The following is a 12,239-nucleotide window of genomic DNA, read 5'->3' on the forward strand; positions in this document are numbered from 1 at the left end:
CCTCTGTTCGAGCTCTCTCTCTCTCTCTGTGTTCGCCGATGTTGCCGTCTCCTCTGTCGTACAGGAACGAGCACAAACAAGCAGTGACAGATAAGAACAAAAAAGAACAGGCAACTCCTGATTCACCAAGAGGAATCATCAGCCACATATCAGGAGGATACGCAGGCGGAGGTGAAACAAACTCGGCCAGAAAACGAAGCTATAGGGCAATGCTGGCAATCGAGGGAACAGTGCAACCAAAGAAGGAGGAGGACCCATATGTCACAATATCCTTCAATCAATCAGACTTCAGATCGGCAAGCCCTAACCTCGACGACCCAGTAGTGATCTCGATACAGGTTGGAGAGCTGTTGGTAAGGAAAACACTGCTGGACCCAAGTAGTAGCACTGATGTTTTGTTTTATTCTACCTTTAAAAAGATGAAGTTGTTAGAAAAACTAATACAGCCCTCCTCAGGAGAGTTAATTGGGTTCTCCGGAGAGAGGGTCCCCATCATGAGACATATATGGCTAACGACCACAATGGGAGAGATTCCTATGTCGAAGTCCATTGATATTCAGTACCTAATAGTAGACTGTTATAGCCCTTATAATATTATAATTGGGAGACCCGCCTTGAATATATTCAAAGCGATAGTGTCCACGTTACACCTGTGTGTTAAGTTTCCAGTGCAGGAAAACAGAATAGCAACAGTATACGCTGATCACCAAGAAGCTCGGCAGTGCTACAATGCTAGTCTAAAGCAAATCCAAACGAAACAAATAGCTCGGCCCCAAGTCCAAGCGATACGCAATTCTGCCGAAGCCACAATGCTAGCCGATCTCAACCCAAGAGAAGACCTCGGCGAGCGACCCCAACCAATGGACAACCTGCACCGAGTAACATTAACAGCAGATAAAAAGTAGTATACTCACATTGGAGAAGCACTGGAGGGGGATGAACGAACAGAACTCATACACATACTGCGCCAGAATGCCGACCTATTCGCGTGGACGCCGGCCGGGAATAAGCCCAGAGGTTATCTGCCACAAACTAGCGATTGATAAGACAGTCCGACCAGTGGCACAAAAGAAACGAAACCTCGGAGGGGAGAAAAAACAAGCAGCACTTGAAGAAACCAAGAAACTCTTTAATGCAGGCTTCATCAGAGAGATCCGCTTCATCACATGGCTATCAAATGTGGTAATGGTAAGGAAAAACTCTGGTAAATGGCGCATGTGCGTCGACTTTACAAATTTAAACAAAGCTTGCCCTAAAGATGCATATCCATTACCTTGCATTGATAAGTTAGTTGACAATGCTTCTAGTTTCAAAACCTTGAGTTTTATGGATGCATACTCTGGTTATAACCAGATTTTGATGCACCCAGAAGACCAAAGCAAAACAGCTTTTATAACAGAACATGAAAATTTTTGTTACAAGGTAATGCCCTTTGGCTTAAAGAATGCAGGTGTGACATATCAAATATTAATGGACAAAGTATTCCAACAGCAGATAAGCCGGAATATGGAAGTCTACGTCGATGATATGGTAGCAAAAACGCCTGCCCAAGGGTCACACTGTGATGACTTGGTAGAAGTTTTCAACCAACTCCGAGCATATAATATGAGGCTTAACCCTGTCAAATGTGCTTTTGGAGTCCAAGGAGGGAAATTCCTCGGCTTCATACTAACCTCACGAGGTATAGAAGCCAACCTAGAGAAATGCAATGCAGTCTTGAGCATGACAAGCCCAAAGACAGTAAAAGACGTCCATCAATTAGCGGGGAGAATAGCCGCCCTATCACGTTTCCTACCCGCAGTGGCAAACCGATCTTATCATTTCTTCCAGACATTCTCTAAGGGCAAGAAATTCACATGGACGGAGGAATGTGAAAACTCCTTTATGGAACTCAAACAGCTCTTAACATCACCTCTAATACTCCAGAGACCAGAGGCAGGTAAGCCGTTGTATTTGTATTTATCAGTATCTAACCATGCCATAAGCTCGGTCCTAGTGATGGAAACATGAAAAAAGCAAAACCCAGTATACTTCATTAGTAAGGTACTGCAACCAACAAAAACAAGGTATCCGAAGATAGAGCAGCTAGCGCTGGCACTAATAACCACGGCAAGGCGACTACGACATTACTTTCAAAGCCACACAATCATAGTACGAACAGACTAACCATTAAGGCAGATATTAACCAGACCCGAGCTTGCCAGACGGTTAATAAAGTGGTCAATCGAACTCTCCGAGTTCGACATTCAGTACGAGTCAAGAAAAACTCTCAAGTCACAAGTACTTGCCGACTTCGTATCGGAAATGACTAATGAAACACAACACATAGCAGCCAATTAGAGTATACATGTAGATGGAGCATCAAACAGAGAAGGAAGCGGAGCTGGGGTATTGCTAAAAGAAGGAGAGAAAGTGATAGCTGAGCAATCACTACAATTCTGCTTCGATGCAAGTAACAACCAAGCAGAGTATGAAGCTCTGCTGGCAGGACTAAAGCTCGCCCAACAACTCAGGATACTTCAGATAACAGTTTACTGCAACTCATCACTGGTAGTACATCAAATCAAAGGCGAGTACCAGGTAAAAGATCCTTTGTTAGAGAAATATTGGCTCATAACAAAGGATCTCATCTCAAAGTTCAGTAAATTTGATATTATTCATGTAAATCGAGAACAAAACACCAGAGCCGATGTGTTATCCAAGTTAGCCACAACAAGGCAGGCGAAAAACACACTGGGCCTGTCTCAACTAACACTCAACAAGCCGAGCTTTGAGCAGGACACAATCTTAAGCATCATGCAGGTACCAGATTGGAGAACACCTTTTCTCAATTACATCAACACAGGTGCCATACCAAGCGAAGAGCCGAACTTGCCGCTCTTCCGAAGAAGAGCAAGTTTCTATACAGTACTCGAAAATACCCTGTACAGGCGAGGACACTCCCAACCACTCCTCAAATGCATCAGCAATGAGGAAGCCGAAGATGTTATGGCAGAAACGCATGAAGGGGTTTGTGGAAACCACATCGGCAGCCGAGCATTGGCTGCAAAGATATTGCGAACAGGATACTATTGGTCGACGATAAAAAGGGACTGCATTTCAAAAGTCAAAGCATGTGATAATTGTCAAAAGCATGCCACCCTCTCAGAGATCCCGGCCGAGGAGCTCCACACCATAGAGGTAAGCTGGCCTTTCGATAGGTGGGGATTGGATATCCTCGGACCTTTTCCAAAAGCGCCAGGCCAGGTAAAGTTTCTTTTAGTATCAATAGACTATTTCTCTAAGTGGATAGAAGCACAACCACTAGCACATATAACGGCAGAGAAAGTGCGATCTTTCTTATGGAAAAATATTATATGTAGATATGGTATCCCAAAAGAGATAATCTCGGATAACGGGAGACAATTTACGGACCATAAACTTGCGGTTTTTCTAACAAATTTTAACATTAAACATCATTTTAGCTCAGTCGAGCACCCGCAAACCAACGGACAAGTTGAATCAGCTAACAGAATTATCTTGCAGGGATTAAAGAAAAAGCTCGGCGAGGCTAAAGGAGAGTGGGCCGACCTCATTCCAGAAATCCTATGGAGCTACAATACCAGCATTCAATCTGCTACAGGAGAAACTCCTTTCAAGCTGGTATATGGTGCAGAAGCACTGATCCCAGTAGAGGTCAGCGTCCCGACGTTAAGGGCCGAGCTTTATGATCAATCGAACAACTTGCAAGCTCGAACAGCCGAGCTGGATCTTGTAGAAGAAAAAAGAGACATCTCAGCCATAAAGCAACGAGCCAGCAAGCAGTTCATAGAGCGAAGACACAACAAAAGAGTAGTTCATAGGTCCTTCAATAAAGGAGACCTCGTACTTAGACGAACAGAAGAAGCTCGGAAACCTCCAGCACATGGCAAATTAGCAGCAAATTGGGAGGGACCTTTCCAAGTTCTCCAGAATCTCAGAAAGGGGGCTTACAAGCTAGAAACTCTTAAAGGAGATCAACTTCCAGGAACATGGAATGTCTCCTCACTAAGGGAATATCAATCATGACACATGCTGTAAATCCGCGAATGATGGTACTCTTTTTTCCCTTCGAAGGTTTTTTCCCAAAACACATGGGTTTTACTCGGAAAGGGTTTTAATGAGGCCGGACGCCACAAACCGTTGTACAAACATTATTTGTATTTTAAGCAAAACATTTATGTTATCATAATGAACTAGCATATATTTCAGCCAATAACGATCAAAATAATCCGAGCTTCATACTCGGAAACCAAAATACATACGCTGAGCATAATACTTGGAAAAATCCAACGAACCATAGCAAATCATGTTTTCTCAACGAACCCTAAGGGCTCACTCCGCCCTACCTCCTATATTAGAGCTACTGCTCTCCTTATTGATAATCTCATCATCCAAAAAATGGCCATCGACGACCATCTTCAATACGTAAACGCCATTGCTATTGCAAAACAAAACTACTATCATAACTTTGTCAAAATATTATATCTTATAAAAGGCTAAACAGTCACCATCAAATCGAGCTCTATACTCGAAAACCAGAAAAAGCACAACCGAGAATAATACTCAGAATTATCCAAAAACAAACAAGTTAAATACAAGTTCTAAAGGCCAAAGTACCATATACAGAGCTTACAAAATAAAGCATAAATAAAGGCCTAATGTGCCTTATCACCAATGCTGGACTCCTCACTATCACTTCTAGCAGCAGCCTCGTCATCCACAAGCTGACCATTTACGACCACCTTCATAACATCAAACCTTGAAGGATTGGCTTCCGGGTAAAGCACCTTGACCTGAGAAACGGCACGCTCAAAACCTTGAGCAAAAGCCTCGTAGATTCCACTTTTCAATCCTTTGATCCGAGTAGAAAGCTGATCATTCTCAGACCCCATAACCTTCAGCTTTTCAGAAGATGTCTTGTGCAGCTTCCTCTCATCAGCCAATTCCAGCTCTTTCTTCTCCACGGAAGAAGAGAGCCTCATTTTCCTGGATGATGCCAGACAGCTCCTCAACACGGGAAGCCTCCTTCTCCTCCCGGCCCAAAGCAAGCTCTTGTGCCCTACCAATGGCCACAATACGAGCACCAATCACCTACAAAAAGAAAAACAATCAAAGGGTGACATCAACAGAAAACTATATACAGCACTACAGCAAAAACCTGTACCTGAAGAAATCGGCTAACACCAATTCGGCCAACTTCGTCAATCATTTTCATGTCATCCGGGAAACAGCAAAGTTCATCAGCTATGGTACTAAAAGGATACAACTTTGCCCACAGAGATCTAGCATGTTCATTTTCATCATATCCATGGAGCCTTTTCTGTGATTCGTATGCAGACTCAACCATCTGCAGTATCATGGATGACTCCCCTTTACCTTCTAAGACCTCGGCAAGGCTACCTTGAACTTGTCCTCTCTTCCTCTTATGCTTCTGCCCAGGACCATATTGAACCAAAGCAGCAGGACCCTTCCCAACATTAGAAGAAACCTCTTTCTCACCTTTCTTGCGTTGATTGAAGTAAGATTTCAAACCTACAGTGGTGATGGCAGGAGCTTTCTCGGCTACAAATCACAAACAACCAAATCAGGAACAACAGATCAAAACAGAAAAGGAAACAAACATAGTAAAACAAATTACCTATGTGATTATACACAGCCTGCCTATCAGTATCCCATTTCAACATTTCAGCAGTCGACAACAAACCTTTCGGACCTAAAGACTTAAACAAAAAATCCATCACAATATCATCGTCAAGAAGCCTATCATCTACATCCAGTGCTTGATATGGCTCGGCACACCAAAATAAAGGGAACCTTTCGACTAAATGCTCGTTCAAATAGAAGGGGAAATCCTCGGGTACACTCCTAACCTTTACAAACATAGATTTGAAGTCTTTAAACGAGGACTTATATAGACCAAATATAGCCCAACGGGGATAGCTGCTAAGGTTTACCCACAAGCCCCTATTCACCCCTTTCGCTTGAAATAATGAGAAAAACAGCCTGAGAGACGGCGGATGGTCTAACAGTTCCATCAATATCTCGAACGCCCGAACAAAACCCCAGGAGTTAGGGTGAAGCTGGGTTGGGGTGCAATTCAACCAATACAAAACCCCACACTCAAACTCGGTAAAGGGAAGTCTCACACCCAGCTCAGTGAACAGAAAGCTATACATGTAGAAGAAGGACCAATCATCTAATCGGTCACATACCCGGTCATCCCTCCCACAAGGTAATAACTCTATCCTAACATCACTACCATTTCTGACCCAAATATTCGACCCCAATAGCCTCACCGACTCCTCATAATCAAACTGAGACACACGCTCTTTTACCCTAGCATCAACCCAATCATATGGGTCACCCACATTACAGTTCTCCATCAAGGGCAAGGAAAGAAAAAACAAGAAAACAAAGAAGAAGGGCAGGAAGAATCAAAGCTGACCTTGCTTACTCATTTTCAGACAGGAAGAGAAAATAAACTTTTTTTTCCAAAATCCAGCAGTTTGAAAGAAAAGAAGTATAGCAAAAGATAACTCCTATAAAGCAAACGGTTACCAAACCTTTGCATTTACTCCAAATTGTCAAAAAAGAGAGAAGCATTAAAACCACTACTAAATCCAACGGACATGGATGCCTAGAAAAATAGGACAGTTTCACATCAATCATGTCATGATGGCGCGCAGAACCAAGCTATTACTACAAAAATGTTTTGAATTATGCACAGAACCAAGCCGAGCTTGGGGGTGCTGTAAGGAACATACACGGCAACAACTTAGCGACCGAGGATTGCAGTATTCCTGGTTTGAAAGCTCGTCTTAGTCCTGTCCAAACCAAGGCAAGCTTGGGGCTATGATACGTCACCACTATCCTCGGCCGCCCGGAAAGCTCGGGACATGAACAGATAAGATCGGCCTCGCTCATTTGAAAATAGGGAACGTGCTTAACATACCTAATCACCAAAACAGAATACCATAACCAACTTACAAACTTGGATTTATCCACATTAAACAGGTAAAACAGCTTCTATAAAGCCGAATTAATATACTCGGCTAAGAATCAGGTTCCATTCTCAGTCTTCATATTTTTACTTAACACATTCATTAGAGATCATTACTGACTTGAGCGTCGGAGTATCTTTTGCAGGTATTCTTGCCGCGATGTTCGATCCTAGCCGACGTATAGCTCTTCCTCTCTGTCAGCAACCTGCTCGAAATAGCTTAAACTCAGTCACCCCAGTATCAGGACGAATCAGTACCCATTGTGAATATATATATATATATATATATATAAACAATTTTCTTTTAGTAACTAAAACTTTTTCAACTATTTATTTATATATGATCAACTATATTATTTAAGAAAATTCTTAACACGAAATAAATTATCCTGGCTTAGTTTTAGTTGTTATATATAAAAACTTCTGGTAATTTATTTTTTAGTACTTAAAATTTGAATAAATTAGTACAAATAATTTCACATTAACAATTAATCTAAATAGTTTCTTGTAAAAATCAAGATTACAATAATAAAGAAGTTTTTTTGATAAAAAAGTATTTTTTTAAACTTTAAAAGACTAAATAATAAAATAAATTAATAAAAAATAAAAAAACCGATTCACAAAATAACCACATAATGAATTAATGATATATAGAATTTCTTTGAAAATATGCCATTTGAGCTATTACTCATTGGCTGTAAAATTTGGAAAGATAGGAGACTCGAACCCGCAACCTCTTAATTGAGTATGGGGAGTCTATGTCATTTGAGCTATTACACATTATTTTTATTAGATGTCATTCTCATTATTATTTTTGTTATTATTATTATACTTATTATTATTATTATTATATGATTTTTAATTTAAATTTTTAAAAAATATGATTACATCTTTTTACTGTTATTTATTTATTTATTTATTATTATTAGATGCACCCTCATTATTATTTTTGTTATTATTATTATGCTTTTTTTTCTATAAAGCCGAATTAATATACTCGGCTAAGAATCAGGTTCCATTCTCAGTCTTCATATTTTTACTTAACACATTTATTAGAGATCATTACTGACTTGAGTGTCGGAGTATCTTTTGCAGGTATTCTTGCCGCGGTGTTCGATCCTAGCCGACGTATAGCTCTTCCTCTCTGTCAGCAACCTGCTCGAAATAGCTTAAACTCAGTCACCCCAGTATCAGGACGAATCAGTACCCATTGTGAATATATATATATATATATATATATATATATATATATATATATATATATATATATATATATATATATATATATATATATATATATATATATATATATAAACAATTTTCTTTTAGTAACTAAAACTTTTTCAACTATTTATTTATATATGATCAACTATATTATTTAAGAAAATTCTTAACACGAAATAAATTATCCTGGCTTAGTTTTAGTTTTTATATATAAAAACTTCTGGTAATTTATTTTTTAGTACTTAAAATTTGAATAAATTAGTACAAATAATTTCACATTAACAATTAATCTAAATAGTTTCTTGTAAAAATCAAGATTACAATAATAAAGAAGTTTTTTTGATAAAAAAGTATTTTTTTAAACTTTAAAAGACTAAATAATAAAATAAATTAATAAAAAATAAAAAAACCGATTCACAAAATAACCACATAATGAATTAATGATATATAGAATTTCTTTGAAAATATGCCATTTGAGCTATTACTCATTGGCTGTAAAATTTGGAAAGATAGGAGACTCGAACCCGCAACTTCTTAATTGAGTATGGGGAGTCTATGCCATTTGAGCTATTACACATTATTTTTATTAGATGTCATTCTCATTATTATTTTTGTTATTATTATTATACTTATTATTATTATTATTATATGATTTTTAATTTAAATTTTTAAAAAATATGATTACATCTTTTTACTGTTATTTATTTATTTATTTATTATTATTAGATGCACCCTCATTATTATTTTTGTTATTATTATTACGCTTTTTTTTTTACCAAATATAGGAGACTCGAACCCGCAACCTCTTAATTGAATATAGAGAATCTATGCCATTTGAGCTATTACTCATTGTTGTTGTTGTTCTTCTTCTTCTTCTTCTTCTTCTTCTTCTTCTTCTTCTTCTTCTTCTTCTTCTTCTTCTTCTTCTTCTTCTTCTTCTTCTTCTTCTTCTCACTCAAAAATCCCTAATTTGTCCCCTGATCCCCTCACTCCCTCTCTTCTCTTCGAAGTTCCAACAGCCACCAGCCCACCACCCACAAGCTATCATCCGAAACCCATCACTCACACTCGTCGTCGAACCTTTCTTCTCGCTGTGGGTGCCATCGTCGCTAGTGGAAAAGTCTGCTCGACCATCTTCTCGACGTTCCTCCTCTCCTGGCCGTCGCAAGAAGGGCTGCATCGAGCTCCTGGCATCGCGTCGCGAAGGATTGTTGGGTCCATAGGTCGTTGTCTGTCCGAGCTCACTTCCTTGTTCGAGCTCTCTCTCTCTCTCTCTCTCTGGCTCTCTCTGTTTGAGCTTACTTCCCTTTTCGTCACTGTCACTTCCGATTCCATCGCGGTAGTTCAATTTATTTTTGCTTGTTTTCAATTTTTTTAAATAATACTGATTATGTGATTTTGAGTTGCTGGATTTAGGGTTTTGAGTTGCTGAGTTAGTATAATACTGATTCTGTGATTCTGAGTTGTTGGATTTACTATTTTGAGTTGTTGAGTCGTAGGGCATCTGTTCTGCTGCCGTGAACTTCTCAGTTTTTTTATTTTGTTAACTTTTTTTGTTAATCATTCTGTAATTTGGATTTTTGATTTGCGTTTTACAGAAATTTTCAATTTGTTTACTGTGCAATAGCATTGCTATACTATCTACTAGGGTAGATAATTTTATATGTCAATTGATAAAGTGTGTGTTCAGGCCCATTGTGAACTTGATCTTGTTTTAATAGCAGAAGATTAAGAATTGTGTAGAATTTTCACACAGAAATTTAGAATTTTTTAACATTTTTGAGTTAGGACTTTATTTTTTAGACAAAATCTCTATTTCAAGTGGATATCAAAAAATTATTTTAGTTTATTTTGTTAATTTAAAATTATTTTTTGAATTAAATTTAAATAAAATTACAAGTAAAATCTCAACTAACCATCCATGAATAAAAAGTTATCTAATGTTTTAGTTTAAATTGATTAGCAGATCATAAGAATCTATAATATTCTCAAGATAAATTGAAATTTAAATAAAAAATACTAGACTGATCTGGCTTCAGTTAATATAAATAAGAATTATTAACAATAAAAACATTCAAATTAGATTAGTTCAAATTTCTTATTTTTAAAATAAGATAACAAAATTACAATAAAGTCAAGTTTATATTATTATCTTTATCTAATATAAATTGATTGAATATATTCGTTTCTTTCTTTTTTTTCTCACTATATCCCCTAATTTGATCGAGAATTAATCAGTGACAAATTGTTAGTTTATTTTATCAGAAATTTAAATTTATCAATTAGACAATAATCAAAGAAAGATTGAACAATGAGATCGAGGTATCATTATAATACTAAGAACAAAGATATACTATTGCAAACTTTGACTATCTTATACCCACAAAAGATAATGAAAAAGTCAAGGACTAAGAATTTACGAATAGCAAGAAGTTATCCATCTGATCGCAAAGGTTTCAATTTTAGTGCTTTAGAAATTTCTGATCAACAGAAAGAGAAAGATTCAAACGATTTACCAGAGTGCCTTGCTGATATTGTAATTCCAGGAGATATTCCAGATCTTGAATCTTTATTTTTTTTTGATAAAAATAATAATTTACTAGTAGATTTTTTCTTAAATATACCAATTTACTAGTTCATATTACAACAAAGATATTTAGATAAAAAAATTTCTTAAATATAAATCAATTAAAAATTTAATATTTGTATTTGTTCAAATTAAAAATCACAATAGAGATTTTTTTTTTGTTATTTTAATTTTCATTTTAAACACGTTTCAATTCTTCTCCACCAACTATAATTACTCTGACCTTGTAAATTTATATGTCCAACGATATGTTATTTTTTAAATAGTTTAAAAGTTTCAATAATACCAGATAACCAATGAAATTATGAGCCTCATGCAACAATTGGCTGAGTTTATTTAACAAATGGAGTATTTTGACATTCCATTTATATAGACATATAGTCTATTAATCATCAAATGGCATCAAGATAATTGAAGAGTCAACAACAGTTGTTCTATTTTTTGAAACCCTAGCAGAGAAAGAGTACGTACTCCGTACTCAGAGAGAATGAGAGAAGGAGAGAGCGGGAACGAGTGTTTGAGGGCGAAACACAGTGAGGATGGCGGCCATGCCGTCGGAAGAGATAAGGGGGAGAGTGTGGGTGGGGGTGCATCCGGTGTCAAGGAGGGTTTTTCACGAGGGGGTTTTTCAAATCCTACAAAGATCTCCTTTAGAGATAAAGTCATTGGTCCAGAGAAATCGAAGGCGTTTGCACTTGCAGAATCTCTATCTGGGGATAGTATAGCCACGGTGGTGGGCAAGCAGGGCGATTCCCAACCTCCATGTGTAAACTTCACTGAAGAAGCCAAGCTTTGTTTGGCAGAGCCTTATCGAGAAGCTTTAGTGATTAAGGTTCTTGATAAAAATTATAGTTACACAGCTCTTTCACACAAGCTTCGGATGGTTTGGCGCATCAAAGGTGGCTTTGATCTGCTTGATGTGGGGTTTGGGTACTTCATGGTAAAATTCGATGCATGTGAAGATCGTGAGAAGGTCATGCTTGGTGGCCCGTGGTTGATTGAGGGGCACTATGTTGCTGTAAAACCGTGGGATATAGATTTTCGGCCATGTGAGCAATCCTTCGGGTCTACGCTTGTATGGGTTCGGATTTCGGGGCTCCCAATCTGGTGCTATCAGGAACAGGCCATGATGCGTATTGCTTCTGCAATAGGAGTTCCCATCAAAGTGGACTTAGCCACTAAATTGGCTGAGAGAGGACGATATGCCCGAGTATGTGTTCAAATAAATTTAGGACTGCCAGTGATCAAGCATATCATTGTGGAAGGCGTAACTCATGTAGTGGAGTATGAAAGTTTAAATTTAATTTGTAACTCTTGTGCACGTTATGGTCACGATATGGCACAGTGCTTGGGTAGAGACTCTAGGGAAGGAAAGAGTGTTGATTCCGATGCCACCAAGCCACGAGA

This window comes from Arachis hypogaea, chromosome 19 (assembly GCF_003086295.3).
Source record: "Arachis hypogaea cultivar Tifrunner chromosome 19, arahy.Tifrunner.gnm2.J5K5, whole genome shotgun sequence".
Lineage (NCBI taxonomy): Eukaryota > Viridiplantae > Streptophyta > Magnoliopsida > Fabales > Fabaceae > Arachis > Arachis hypogaea.